The 14,012-nt window shown below is 34.6% G+C and overlaps 1 long non-coding RNA gene across 1 annotated transcript; it reads left to right on the top strand.

Annotated features, from left to right (window-relative positions):
- The first annotated feature begins 7,859 nt into the window (after positions 1-7,859).
- Positions 7,860-9,598, top strand: LOC134248924 (uncharacterized). The gene is made up of 3 exons (XR_009988163.1): positions 7,860-8,045; positions 8,938-9,138; positions 9,391-9,598. It is a non-coding gene; the product is annotated as an uncharacterized LOC134248924 (long non-coding RNA).
- Positions 9,599-14,012: the final 4,414 nt, after the last annotated feature.

Consider the following 14,012-nt stretch of genomic DNA (forward strand, 5'->3'; position numbering starts at 1 on the left):
CTTTTGTCGAACACCCTTCTGTAATCTCATTCCTGACTGGCGTATTTTTTTAAATCAACTCAGTCCATTTGCGCAGTAGGTCTAGAAATACTCATGTTCGATTGAAATTACTTGTTCCGCCAGCTAGTTTTCAAGATCACAACTCCTGGAGGCTGTGCTGTCCGTAAAGACACATGCCATTGTCGTTTATTGCTGTTTAATAAAGATTTAAACGTGACCTGGTCTTGTTTTTGCTCGGTTACATATGGCGCTGCGAGCAGTCGCTTAAAACGGCAATGGCAAAGCACGTAAATCCCGAGGACTGAACGACTACAAACTAAGGAGGCCAACGGGGGAAACAGTTTCAAGGTGACGACAATCTAAACGGACGATAGGAAAATCCAAGATGGCTGGCGGTGTGCATATACCACGGACATGATGCATGAACTGTGTATGACTTGAACTTTGATTTTTTTTTTTTTTCAAATTTGGACAGTTAAATTATCATTGACATTTGACATTTTTTTTTATAGAAAAGGGGTTTAATTGGTAAAAAAAAGGTGTTAGTTTAGATCAGTTTTTTTTTTATATCAAATTGATTCTTTTGAAAAATATTTATTGTGAAATGAGGAAAATGAATAAGAGGGAGTTACAAAAACGTGTTCATGAGCTTGAAAAGGAATTACTGGAATGTGATTTAAAACGCGATGGTCACCACTTTGTAAATCCTTATTTCAAAGATCGAAAAATTCAAAAGTTCAATGGAAATAATGTAACAGTTGATGATTGGATCGACGAGCTGGCTTCTGTGTTCCATGCTAGCATATGTCTGTTGCTGAAAAATGTGATCTTATTTATTCACATCTTGACGGTGAACCTAAGGATGAAATAAAATTTCGCTCGGATATTCGCTCAGCACCAAATGAAATGTTGGAATGCTTACGTAAAGCCTTCGTTGACAGGGAATCCATTACCGTACTACAGAAAAAATTCTATGGTTGTGAACAAGGAGAAAACGAATCAATCCGAAAATACTCCAACACCTTACTTGATGTATTCCATAGGATTATTCGTAAGGATTCATCGGTTTTCAGACATAAGGAACGCACGTTATGTGAACATTTCTCCGACAATCTAAGAGATGCGTACATCAGGAGAGAAATAAAGAAAATAGTACGTAAATCAGAAGAGTGTGATTTCTATGCATTACGGGATGAGGCCATATTATTGAGTGAGGAAGTTGTAAAAGTGCCACATTCGGAATCGGAACAAAAAAAACGGAAAGTGAAGATTCACCTTCATTCAACAAGCTTATGTCTGCTATTGAACAACAACAAAAACAATTAAATCAACTCACAAATACTTTGAAAACCCCTCCTACGATGACGCAAAATAGATTCACTGAATGATGCAGAAAATGTTTCAATTGTCAGGAATTTGGTCATATTTCACAGAATTGCCCAAAAAGAAAAGATACAGGAAACAGCAGGAAAACCTTGCCCCACTATCGACCGGGGTCCGACGGTAGACGGGAATACATAGAGCTCTCCTGGAATTTCATGCATGATTGGAGCATGTCCGGTGATTAATATTGTAATAGAAAATGTGAGCATCCCTTGTTTAGTTGATACCGGATCTAATGTGTCTACAATAATAGAAGTTTCTATAGAGAATATTTGGAAAAAACATGGAAAATCTTTGTCCCCGTGTAAAATTAAACTGATAGCAGCAAATGGAATTAACATACCATACTTTGGACTCCTTAAAAGTGATGTTATTTGTTTAACCAAAGTGCTTCCGCAGCGTGGAATTCTCATAGTTAAAGATCCGTCAGACCCCTTTACTAAACAACGAAAAAAGGAAGTACCTGGTGTTATTGGAATGAATATAATTGGTATGTGCAAACAAGAAAACAAATCGAACACGGGAGTCTCCAGTGAGTGTCGGTTCAGTGATCAACAATTGTCCAACATTTTCGCGTCTATCGATAAAGATCAGCGATCGTTTACCTATGGAGTGAACAGTGTTGAGCTTATTGTGATTCACCCACACAGTGTAACGGTTGTTCATTGCACGGGACCCCAAACTCACAAGGAGTACAATGCATTAGTGGAACCACTTGTCAATAAGAGTCATTTACATAGGCATTTGGTTATTGTGAATACTTATGTTTCTAGATCTGTGAAAAATGGCCACTGAGTGTACGCATTGCTAAAGTAGGTGATGAAAGTATTTATCTACGACTCAGAACGATAATAGGGATAGTGTCAAAAGCGGATATTATGAATGATAATTCTAAAGTTCAGTTCAAATCAGTAGGATTTACTGAGAAAATATTCATTTCGGAGAATTTTGCAACACATGAAGTAAAATCAGATACAAAGGATTTTCAGCTACCAGATGACCTTTATCAACTAGACGTAACCGACGAAATGAAGGACAAAATTACCGACTTATTCAATAGACATCAAAATGTGTTTTCTAAACATGATGACGACATTGGATACACAACAACTGTGGAACATGTTATCAGGACAAAGGATGATATACCTGTAACCCAACCGTACAGAAGAATCCCCAACACAATTCGAGGAAGTTAAGCAGCACATTCGGAATTTACTTGAAAAAGATGTGATTCGTGAAAGTACTAGTACGTATGCGTCTCCTTCAGTATTGGTCAGGAAAAAAGAGTCAAGTCTTCGGCTATACGTCGACTACCGGAAACCAAATCTAAAGTGTCAACGAGATCAATTTCCGCTTCCAAAAGTAGAAGAGTGTTTTGATGTACTACATGGAGCTTCAGTGTTTTCAACCATGGATCTGACAAGTGGTTACAATCAAATACCACATAAGGAATTAGACCGCTTTGAAACAGCATTTACAACACCTTTTGGTTTATATGAATATAACAGAATGCCGTTCGGATTATCAAATGCTCCGGCTACGTTTCAAAGACTGATGCAGCAGTGTTTTAGAGAAGAGATTTTTTCAGATTCTACCTATTTTCTTCGATGATATTATTGTGTATTCAAAAATGATGGATGAGCATATTCAGCGCTTAGATACAGTATTTACCATTTTGAAGAAACACGGATTAAAATTGAAAATTAAAAAGTGCATTTGTTTTTTCAAAAAATCTGTTCGTTACTTAGGTCACATTGTCAGTCAGGATGGCATATCAACAGATGAAGAAAAAATTAAATGTGTGAAAGACTGGCCAGTACCTCAAACACTGAAACAATTGAAGTCATTCTTAGGATTTTCTGGTTACTACAGGAGGTTTATAAAGAATTTTGCGCAAATATCATCTCCTTTGTTACAACTTTACATAGATTTTCATTAACATCCAAACAAGAAACTGGAATCAAAATGGACTTCAGAGTGTCAACAAGCATTCAACCAGCTAAAAGAACAATTGACTTCCGCTCCATTATATGCTTATGCAGACTTCAGTGAACCGTTTATATTGGAAATAGACGCCAGCATAAGTGGATTAGGAGCTGTCCTTTCCCAAAAACAAGACGGAAAATTACGAGTAATTGTGTACGCAAGTAAAACATTGAAACCAAACGAACGTAAAATGAAAAACCTGAGTAGTGTGAAACTTGAATTACTGGCATTAAAATGGAGTGTTACCGAAAAATTCCGGGATTACTTGATTTGCAAGAAATTTACTGTGTACATGGATAACAATCCTTTGCATTATTTATCTTCAGCAAAATTGGGGGCTTACATGTACGAACAACGTTGGGCGTCACAACTTGCAAATTTTGACTCGATATTAAATACCGCTCTGGAAAACATAACACAAATGCCGACGTACTATCGAGATTGCAGTGTTCTGAAATATTGTGCAATGTCACTGGATTATCTGCAATTCCAAGTGATTTGAAACAGATGGATAGTTTAAGTTCAATTATTTCTGAACAGTCCATATTTCCGGAAATTGACAATGTTAAGATCAAAAAATTACAAATGAAAGACAAAGCAATATCTACATTAAAACAGCACTTGATCAACAAAACTGTGCCATCTGTGAAGTTTATTAAACAACAAGACAAAATAACTGGATTATTACTGAAACAGATTCAACGTGTATTTGTTTGTGATGGAGTCTTATACAGGAAAGTGTCAGACCCAAAGTTATGTGAATGGAAACAAATTGTGTTACCAATGTGTATGAAAAACATTATGATGGAAAATTTACATGACCATACAGGACACCAAGGTATTGAAAGAACAGTGAACCTAGTAAAACAACGATGTTATTGGCCAGGCATGTACAGTGATATCAAGGACTATTGCAAAAAGTGTGAGCGATGTTGCCTAGCAAAACTTCCTACACCTAAAGTACATACTCGTCAGGAACATCTGATCGCTTCTGAACCTTTGGAAACTGTCTCCATTGATTTCACGGTATTAGAATCAGCGCAGGGTTTCGAAAACGTTTTGATAATCACAGATGTATTTACCAAATGGACTATAGCTGTACATACCAGAAATCAACTTGCTCAAACTGTGGCCATAGTGTTGGTTAACGAATTGTTTTGCAAGTTCGGAATATGTAAACGAATTATGCGAGCGTTTTATTAGAACTCTGCATAACTTACTTAGTACTTTGTCTCCGTACAAAAAGAAACGATGGCCAGATTACATTAGAGAAGTGGTGTTCGCATATAATGTTACCGTTCATTCATCTACTGGATTTACACCATACTATCTTATGTTTGGACGTGATCCTTACCTTCCAATAGATTTTCTCTTAGGAAATGATTACAAGAGTCAAACACAGGACTTGGACCGATAGATTCAACAACATAAAGAAAAAATTCAGTTTGCGTATCAACGTGCACTACAAGAAACCAAACATAATGCAGAGACGAGGAAAGAATCCCATGACAGACGTATCACAAATGCAGAAATTTCCGTTGGCGACAATGTGTATCGTGTATCTTAGAAATCGCAACTTCCGGAAACGTCATAAAATTCAGGATAATTGGAGTGATGTTCCTTACGTGGTTACTGGAATTCCTTTTCAAAATTCTTCTGTGTTTCGTGTTGCAAAAATAAAAAATCCATGTGTTGAAAATGTTGTGAATCGATCCGAAGTCAGGAAATGTTCTTTGTGATGTATCTATATTTCTGGGATATAGTGTTCTATGAAAGTGAACGTTGAGAGTGATATGTATTATATGTTATGATTTTGAATGTTTTTCAGATTTAATGCATTAAATTCTGATTTTTTCAGGCATTATTTATGGTGATAATTGAATGAGCCACGTTGCATTTAGCACGTGTCTGGGAAATTGATTTTTTGTATATATTTTTGCACGTAAAAGTATCGTCGTTTCTTTGCTTTTCAGGTGATGATACATGTAAATTACCTATTATCATTGCTTGTGCTGAGGACAGCCCAATTTGTTTTGGCCGGGGAGTCTGTGACCAAGTAATTGCATATTTTAATTCATATATTTATTTAGGCTAATACCGTACTCACTTTTGTTAACTTATTTTTGATTCGATTATTGAATTAAGTGAGTATGATTCTAACATTTTGTAAAGGCTTTTGTCGAACACCATTCTGCAATCTCATTCCTGACTGGCGTATTTTTTAAATAAACTCAATCCACTTGCACAGTAGTTTTAGGTATAAATACTCATGTTCGATTGAAATTACTTGTCCCACCAGCCAGTTTTCAAGGTCACAACTCCTGGAGGCCGTGCTGTCCATAAAGACACATGCCATTGTCGTTTATTGCTGTTTAATAAAGATTTAAACGTGACCTGGTCTTGTTTCTGCTCGGTTACAAAAGGCACTAAGATGAGCTCCCCAGTTATCCCTACGCCATTTCTGTGATGTTGCATGAATCTCAAAACGTTGGATGTAAGCATCAATATTATCCTTCGAGTCATCAAACGCAGGAAGTTTTAGTCCTTTATTGGTTGATGCATTTCAGTACCGTGTGATGATGAATCCAACATTTTGTGAGACCTTTCAGCTGCTAGTAGTTAGAATTTATGATCAAGTTCCAATTCTTCCATCTTGCGTTTGCGTTCGGAATCGGCAAAATGTTCTTTGCTCTCTTCCATCTGTCGAATGTGTTCACGTTGCTCACGCTCTCTTTCTGTACGTTCTCTTTCCAGCTGCAGCTGATGTTCACGTTCCTACTTCGACTTTCTTTCTTCTCATTGTCGTTCTCGTTCATCACGAAGTCTAGATTGTTCTTCTTTCACAAAATTTTGTAGAGCCTCATCCTTGAATCCCATCTGAATTCAAAGCTCTAGTAACTCCTGCATTTCCTTCACAGTAGACATGATGGATGAATTAACTGAACCCCCTTACCAATTTTAAGTCCAAAGGAATAATAGTCTTACTATATATATTATCAAAGATCTTACTCAGCTAATTATACCTTAACTTAAGTATCATAAGGGAGAGCCATCACTTCACTCACCAAAGCTGATCTGCATTAATGTTGCCCTTAGCTACTCACTCTTAACTAAGGCTAACTAAAATGAAAAATATCAATTAAAATTAATCTTGGCAAATCCTTACTATTGAAGAATTCTAGTTTGATTTAAAAAGAGAGTCTGTCATCCCACCACTGCCACCAAATTTGCAACGTGGAATGAGCCAGGCTTTCCTTTTCACATCAAAACAAGAATTTCTTCAAAGAAAACAAGAATTTATTTACAAAAAAAATAATGAAAGACAATCAACTTATAAATCACGCAATCACACACACGCACACTCACTCAAATGATCGAACAAAAAAAATGTTATTTACAATGAGAGAAAAAAATAATCAATAAATTTTTAATCAACTGTTTTCATCAACTCAAACCTATCAACATTGCCAGTATTGTCCACATCAATACGAAAGTCCACACAATTCGGATCAACACTATCCTCCAAACTTCCGGGGCTGTAGTCCTTGACTGTTGTTTGAGGATCAGTAGTATTGATGCACGACTGCTAGTGATTCCCACGCCTAACCATCATCATCGACTTCGTCTTCATCAACATCATAATTCACATCATCGTCATCGACATCATCGTCGTCATCATCACATCATCGAAATCATCATCGACATCATCGTCGTCATCAACATATCATCGACATCAAAGTACTCAGAACACCTCAGCATGGTGCTAAAATATTAACTTTCCTTTACCAGTAAATGATTATGTACTCTGCATTTGGCAATACTTTAATACAATTATACTGGCTTTAATTAATAACCATATAGTTATGTTTGAGTTCAGTATAACATAAACAATAAGATGCTTTTAATATCTTCAGTTTGTTTACAGTTGACATAGATACAGAATGGCTGACAATACTTCCGGTCACTTACTTCCGCTCAGACATTTAAATGAAAAAGTAATACAGCGAACAAAAATACAATAAAATACAGAAAAAGCTGTTCTTTAAATGTATAGAATTACACTAACAGTGATAAAACTTCTGACGAGAAAACCTATTCAAACACTCTTGCTAACGTCACACTTGAACGCACACACAGGTAAGTCATTGGTGACTGCCTGCCTAGGTGAATTAATGTAACGAATTTTAATAGCATATTTAAGGGAGTACTGAACTGACGATTTTGAATCCACCGCGCAATTCCAAGTGACGTGAATGAATTTTACGTTTTGTTATGTCGTTCAAATCTTTCGATGATTTTTTTTATTAAACTTTACCGAGCAACTTACTTTATATATATACTTGATATAAAATAATATAAATTGTGATTAAAATATCATTAGAAACGAACCAAAAAACAACTCAGTGAAATTTTACGACTCATCTCGCTTATCGCCCTTTTCGGCATTGTAAACAAAGCAGAATTTCGGAAAGCATGAAATGCGGAATCTTGGGTTTTCGTCTATCAAATCTACTATGCGGTACAACAAGGCTTCCATGACTGAAAGAAGAAGATATTGAGGTGTGTCATACTGAATTTACTCTGCCAACAATCACTCGAGTGAAGGAATCACAATCGCATCACCATGATCACCCCACCCCACCATGCCCACGGCAACTCTCGTCTGATCTGCCCAGGTTTGTCTTTAAATTCAACCTATTATTTTTCTTCCGTAATCATGGCAATTCTTTGCAATATAAAAATTCAAACAGGGGTAAAGGGGCAAGGGCACTATAACTTTTAAACCGAGATTCCTCTGACTCGAACCCCTGCTTTTTACATTGTAACCTGCACAAGTCACAATGTAAAAGCAGGGTTTAGAGTCAGAGGAATCTCGGATTACTAGTATATACCTACCGGTATAATCACACGCTAAATACAATTCCACAGTTGTGTATATATGTGTATCACTGTCAGTTGATCTTCACATGACATAATCCAGTTGTACTCTGTCATGTGTATAGATATCATATCATTTGAGACACTGTTATATGTATACATGTAACCCAAACAACTACCCTGAGATGCAACATCATGCAAGGTGTTGAGCACTCTATAGAATTTTTCCCATCTACATACAATTCAATATTTCACTGACTAGTCAGTAAGTTTACACTACAACAAAAGTAATGCACATACTCATAAAATTCTTTCTGCATAAAACAGTGGTATTCATTAATTATTGCATTAATGTTTGTGCCTAAGCCGCTGAAATATAAGCTCAGGTCAGGACACCCCCCCCCCCCTTGTAATTTGCAAGGTTATTAAATTCATGTACTATAACAAGGTAAAGTTACCTTGGACATCCCTGGAGAAACTTAGACCCCCATGTTAAACGCAAATGATTTGTGTTAAATCGGTAGGAATAATCAAAGGTTTGAATTATGAGAAGTCATCGACTATAATAATATATTAATGCAGATTAAAGAATATTCCATTCAAATAAATTTCATACATACATATAAGAATAAACATGAGAAATCAGTAAATGCTCCTCAGATGTACAAACATGTATATTTTTTTGAATAGGTATTCCTGTTTTTGTGGACGCATGAAGTCGAGATAAAAGAGAATATAGAACATTTTATATCTGCTAAATGGAGACTTTAGAAAAGGTACATGTATATGGATGGAGCTGACAGATGCTCTAAAGGCCAGTTTATTATATGGTGTACCACTGCAGTCCTCTCACACGGTGTCCTAGCTTATGGATCATCCGCTTACATTAAGGTACAATGTTATGTTTTTAAAAATGTATATTTTATGCTTATCTTAGTCTGTAATTGGTGTTATTAATTATTAAGTGAAAAAAAAATGTTTCTGTTTGCCCAACCAACTTGAGTTTATAGCCAATCCTTTTCTTTAAAATGTCCTTTTTCAATAAAAATATGAATATTCATTTTTTCACAATATTACCAAGCATAACAATTTTCATAATTAAAAACACTAATTTGACATCAGTTTTTTTTTTATTTCTTACAGTGAGTCAGAACATAATATCAGCAATGAGCGGGTAGACCATTTGAACCAATATTTTGTTCCATAAAGAACAATCACTAAACAGGCAAACAAAACTACAGGTTTGAAAATAAATGGAAGAAAATCACTGGATACAATATAATTCCTATCCCAGTATTCTGAAACTGTGGCATTGTCAACAAACTCCTTGTGGAATTATTGATACAAGATTTGAATGGAAAACTATTTGTGCATAATTCTAAATGAATTATGGATTTTATTTCAGAATTAAAACCTTTTCAGTTGGTGTTTGATACGAAAAAAGACATTCATCCTCAGTCTATTTGAAATGTCAATGGCATTAATTATGTCCTTTGAATGTTGAAGTTTTCCACATACTTAATAAGGTCAGACGACACGTTCCTCAAAAATATATAATATTACCTAAGAATTTGTCATTGAAGTATAGGTACTTAAACAAGTTTCCTCACAAAAAATTAGGGTACCTTACCAGGCATTTGGCCAAGATACCATATGGTCATATTTCTTATATAAACCGTATGGGTTATCTTCTAAATGGCCTTTAGTACAATTTTTGATGTGCCTATATTTAAAAAAAAAATGAAAACAATATAGAAATCAGTAGATAATGACAAATATGAAAAAATTGATATAATACCAAGAGATACAAAACATATATTTGAGGAAAGTGTCATCTGACCTTAATGTGATAAATACAATTTACAATTTAAAGAATTGTAAAAAAAAAAAAAAAAGAAAAATTTAAAAAAATAAAGATAATAATAAAAAATAGAAAAAGATATTTTAAATAAATAGTTTGAAAAGCTTGTCAAATCATATTTTTCTTTTTCAGCATTGAAAGAATAGGTGAATTCACACTTTTCAAAAGTTATGTCCTTTGGCCGCCATTTGAGGAAAAATCCAAAGAATCCTCACAGTACCCTTTATAGTTTTCTGGTTTGTAAATTTGTCATCTGAATGGAAGAATTATGTGCATCTTGTATAATGATTGCCCAAAGATGGGCCAACTCATATATATCAAAAGAAAAAAATTAAAACACAGTTGATTTATCTGAGCATGCCCAAAATATTTTGTAGCATAAAGAGGAGAAATGCCATTTCTTTCCTATTTGATTGACCTATCAAAGGGACATAACTATTGCAAAGTGTGCATTGGATTATAGTCCTTATATTCTCTATTTAGAAAAACAGTCAACAAAATACATTTAGATTTGAGCTCCTTAAAACATTTTGATGGTCATTTCCCAACATTTTATTGATTTGAATCCATTTATAGTGATACATGTATAATGAAACAGCCGCAACCAAAAACATCATGTCCATTTTGTCTCTGCTCTTATTTGTATTGTTGTATCGACTTTGAGACTGAATACTGTTCGCTATCTCCATATCCTTCATGTCACAATTTATATAAAAAAAAATAATTTATAAGGCAAGATCTGCTAGCACTAAATGTAGGTCAAATTTGTAGATCCTAATACTTATTTAAAACAAAATATACTATTCTATCGATTTGTTTTGCATATTACATAGCAATTTACAAGGTATCAACTGTTTTCGGGTTACATCAATTTTCCCTGGGATGAAAACATTCACTCCACGTTGGACAATATTTCAACCTTGGAGACTAATTAGGTCTTTCCACCTTTCCGTGGAAAGACCTGTTGAAATTGTTCTGTTTATTATTATTTTTCTTTATTATTTTTCCGCCGAATGGTTTTTTGTTTTACAAGTTATCGAATAGATTTATAGTTCAAAAGAATATACTCATTAAATGATTTTTCGTTTGACCCTGCGGATATGAACTTCTACCCCTTTCGGAGTTATCGCCCCTTTCGCAAAAATGATTATTATCGCTACTCCTCTGAAACCGTAAATCGTAGAGGAAAGAAACCTTCACCAATATCTTTAACTAACTGAGAGAACTTTAAACCCTTCTTTGCAAAATTATTCATGGCCCCTTCAATAAGTTACTGCCCCTGAAAGTTCTTGAATTTTACAAATAATTAAAAATTTTCAAAACAACAAGTCGTAGAAACATCGGTCCAACTGCATAAGATTTATTGACCTTTGACCTTAAAATTCATGTAAAGTTCAAAGGTCAAGGTCATTCCAAAACTAAGAAATTTAGCTCTTTTTATATCTCTTTTGTCTTGAAACATATACTTCAAGTCTATGCATCCTTTATATGTACTCTTAAAACTGTTTCAAAGATTTCATTCTTGTCCACTAATATTAAACACTTTAATGGTTATTGCCCCTTGTGCTAAAAACCTTGTTATCGCTACTCCTCCTAAAACGTAGACCGTAGAGACACCAAACTTTCATTAATGTCTTCAGGGTCTTTAGGGCTAACTTCACTGCATAGCTGTTAAAGGATCAGATGACCCCTTATATGGGTTATTGCCCTTTAACTTCTTTGTACTTACTATTAAACCTTATAACTTAAATATTTGCTCAAAGTCAAAGGTCAAGGTCATTCTTATTTTTTTTAATTTTCATTTTTTCTATGCTTTAGGAGAGATTTGTTTTTTTTCATGGAATTTAATTTTAAGGAGTCAGATATAAAACAAATTTGAAATTCAAAGAAGGTGGAAAAATCTCTTATTGTTCTGTGAACAATAAGTCTCCTAGTTATAAAAATAAAGTTGCCCTCAACAGTCAACATCATTCAATATTTGTTTTGGTTCATGTATTTTAGTGGCACTTGATCAAAGGAGGAAGAAGAAGTATTCAGAGCATGAAACAGTGCCAATCTACACTATTCATGTAGACATTCCATGATTCCCGTCTTCGCCCAATCACTTTATTTCATCAATTTCACTGAAACGTTAGAAACAATCGAACGGTATTTTTTAAAAATAATAATTATTCAATGACAATTGAAAATACCTCGTTGAATCAGCTAAATTGATTTAGCATTGTTGTGATTGTAACAATTTTGAGTTTGAGTTGTAAACTAGAAATAACTTGTACACTGTAATATACAAAACTCTATCGTGAAATCGTAAGATTTCCGGATTGCTCGCGAAAACTCTGGCGAAAAGCATTATCCACCGTAATACTAAAGAAATAAAGCAACGATGAAAATATTTTAGTGTTAATTGACAAAATCGAGTGAATAAAAAACTAAAAACAAGTATTTTAAAATTACAAGCTCATTATTGTAACATTTCGTAACAACTGCGAGCAGAGGAAATTCGGGTCGAGGAATTCGAAAGAAGATTACTCTAAAATTGAATACTAACTTTATAATTTTTTTTTCAGCAATTTGTAAAACAAGCAAATAACTTTAAATATTGCATAAGAAATTAAACTTTTAATTATTCCATAATTGCTTAAAATTACATTGTACATATATATTAACCCATTTCCCAAATAAATTGATATTATTTTGAAAAGTCAAAATAATTTGTCTTTTTAGATTTTTTCCTTGTACTTTTTTCTTTTAGAAATTAAATTCCATTCCTGTTGAAGACAATATTCCATATACTTTTTTATTTTCTGATGTTATTTTGGGAATTCTGAATTTTTAAAAATTGCTTATAAAAATATCATTTTTTCATACAGAGTTACTCCCCTTATTTTGGCGTGTACAATTTTTAGATTTACGCACTAGAATCTTTTCTAATGTATTTTAGTAAAATATAAAAAAGTTCTTCTTTGAATCTGTGTACTAGTATGTGTTTTAGAGTTTTAATTACTCTGAAATTAGGACCCGAAAGTCCCATACTCCCTTAACATAACTAAAAAATACTTGCAAAATATACTTACCACGGTCTGTTTTCCGTGCAATAATATAACTGAAATGTTGCAGTTATCTTGCTGAAAGTTATAGTCACATGCTGTTGCAAAATTATCAAATCTGCCCTGTCCCTTACAACGTGTTACACATTGGATAGCTCTGCCGGGAATACCTAGCTATTGTTACCTGTCCTGTCGGCCAGAATTCTGCAAGGAATTATGGGGATTCTCCAAAGAGGTGCCCGAAGGACAAAACAAGGGGTATCCTATAGATTCAAACTAGTGATTGTTACAGAGGGACGACAGAACTACAAGAAACTAGTTAAGGCTCTCCAAGATAGATTTGCGCCTTTGAACCAGACAGAGCTTTACAGAGCACAGCTCAGAGAAAGAAGACAAAAGGCGTCTAAGAGTTTGCCAGATATGGGTCAAGATATAAGAAGACTTATAAATTTAGCCTAGCCAACGGCATCCGATGACGTCCGGGAAATTCTCGCTACAGAACAATTCTTAAATGGGCTGCACAACTCTGAGATGCGTCTCAAGACTAAGCAAGCGAGACCCATAAGCCTGATGAAGAATTGAGAACTAGAAGCATACAACAGAGCAGAGAGCCATCGCATAGATACTGTCAGGTTGATGAGTGAGAATACTGAAGACTCGTCTAAGACTTCGAAACTCGATCATTTCATAGAAACAGTTGAAAAGAGCATGCGCTCATTACAGCGTGATATGAGGGTATTAAAACAGTGGAAGTTTCAGTCACAAAGTCAGACACGTATGCCTCGTCCAGCGACACATACAGACGATAAAATTTGAGCTTGAAAATACTACAAGTATGGATCCGATAACCAAAACAA

The sequence above is a fragment of the Saccostrea cucullata genome, unplaced genomic scaffold, assembly GCF_032062105.1.
Source record: "Saccostrea cucullata isolate Sc308-1 unplaced genomic scaffold, CSIRO_AGI_Scuc_v1 ctg3450, whole genome shotgun sequence".
Taxonomy (NCBI): Eukaryota; Metazoa; Mollusca; class Bivalvia; order Ostreida; family Ostreidae; genus Saccostrea; species Saccostrea cuccullata.